General features: G+C 31.4%; 1 long non-coding RNA gene across 1 annotated transcript; it reads right to left on the bottom strand.

Moving 5' to 3' along the window:
• Positions 1-255: 255 nt before the first annotated feature.
• On the bottom strand, positions 256-1,732 carry LOC112905598. The gene is made up of 3 exons (XR_003231896.1): positions 1,561-1,732; positions 1,056-1,203; positions 256-730 (listed from the first exon to the last, which is right to left on the bottom strand). It is a non-coding gene; the product is annotated as an uncharacterized LOC112905598 (long non-coding RNA).
• Positions 1,733-2,056: the final 324 nt, after the last annotated feature.

The raw sequence follows: 2,056 nt of genomic DNA, 5'->3' as shown, positions 1-2,056 counted from the left end.
TTTGGTAGAGAAGATCGGACAGATTTCGCCAAGGCAAGCTGGGCAGTCGCCTATTGCTCCTATTCCAGATAACCCACTGTACCCTGTCTGAAAGGAAGTAACGCTAGAGTAGACTCGCGAAAAGTGTATAAGACACTTTTAAGATCAACTAAATAGCTAAGCCCAAGGGAAGTCGTTCGGGGAGGCCCTTCATAATTCCACAAGGGTGAGAAGAGAAAAAACACGATAACGAAACGTTGAATCATGTAGAAAACGTAGGGTAAATGCAAAGCAAAATAGGAAGAATATGCAGTAAGCTAAGCGAAGAGGCAAGCAAGAGACATGTTAGACTACTATTTAACTACTACAAGAAAAATATGTTAGTACACTACTACAAAAAAAATAATAACCTATACAAACTAAAATTAATTCAAATAAAATACACTACAAAAAAACACAAAATAGAGAAATATTTTAACTATGGGATCTTCTATCTTCTCCAATGTTGATCTGAAACAGATACAGTGGTAACAGATTAATAAAGAGCAATTGATTTTAATTATATCAAACATTCTCAACTTAATGAACAACAGACTGTAACATTCCAAAGTTGGTAAATGTAAAAAGGAAACCAAATCCAGGAGGAATACAATAGCAGACAACTTCTTGTTTCAGTGGAATTTAGATATGATTCTATTGTAGACATTGGTTGTTTCAGTATGATCAGCCTCTCTCTAATTTGTTGTCCAATCTGTAAAAATGAGCAAAAAAAAACAAATTAGCCATAGTATTAAACAAATAAGATATCAAATTAAAGAAAAAGCAGTTAAAACCAAGTTAAACAGTAAAATGTTAAAGGAAGATATACATACAAGTGAATGAAAATGTTTCATCAGTAAGGGAAATAAACAAACATTTCTTTTTAAATTAGAGTCAAAATTTATGCATAGTATGTATTAAGGATAACAAAGCTGACATGTAAAAGTTGACTTTCAACTAAAAATGTAGATTAGAAATGTCTAAGAGATGGGTCAAAACTTCACACATATTGTTTTTAACGTAATGTTGTCACTAACCAAACAATCATCATAAATCCTTTTTTTACTAATTACAACATACTGCCTTTGTTTTTAGTCGAAAAAAGGCACCTTTTTGCTTCCTTCAGTTATCACCATGTACTGGTATCAAGTATAATAAGACTAAAACACGACATCCAAAGTGTTCCTATAAAATGAAATGACTATAAAAATATAATTTAGCTTTCCTAGTAAAAAAATATGCATAGCATGTTAAATTAATGACAAACCAATAAAATATATTACGGCCGGTATTCTTACCTTGATTAATAGCAAAATCGTTCTATGTAAAAATTCAAAAGCAAACAAAGTCAATAAACAACTAAAATAAAATGAAAATGCGCAATGAAAGGCAAGTAAAATGAACTAAATATTACAATGATGACGGGGTGGTCACTTTTAAAATAGATTAGCAGCAAAGCGAATTGAAAATGAACGTCAATCTTCTCTCTTTTGCCTATTATTATTAATCTGTAAAAGTGAACAATAAAAATTAAATACCTACACTATCACATAAACATCAACTGGAATGAAAAAGCGCACTGAAAGCACCGAAAAACAACTCTCGACAGTGTTAAAATGGCGAGTGGCGTTATTTTCATAATAGTTATTTTTAAAATAAAATCTTATCAACAACAAACTCTATGAACTAACACTAACTTATCTATGCACTGACTGACGCTGGCTGACACGATAATACTCTGGATAATACGCTAATCATAGATAACATAATAATGTTCTATGTAAAAGTGACGTATCATGGTGGTATAAAATATGCATTTTTATTTTCATGAATGTTTCATGATAGTCCGCTAATGGCTAAAAATAAACCCCAAATGTCCGCAAATGCTCTAAGCAAGGAAATTATTTTAATTCATAATTTAATTAATTTCCGACACCATCATGCGATTATGTGTTGAACTAGATTGAAAACTGTAAGCTGTGAAATTATAATAATTTTGGTATTACCGGCGCCATCATACGGTTAGTAGCTGAACTAT

The sequence above is a fragment of the Agrilus planipennis genome, unplaced genomic scaffold (assembly GCF_000699045.2).
Source record: "Agrilus planipennis isolate EAB-ADULT unplaced genomic scaffold, Apla_2.0 scaffold524, whole genome shotgun sequence".
Classification (NCBI taxonomy): domain Eukaryota; kingdom Metazoa; phylum Arthropoda; class Insecta; order Coleoptera; family Buprestidae; genus Agrilus; species Agrilus planipennis.
This window is presented reverse-complemented; position numbering and strand designations above follow the sequence as displayed.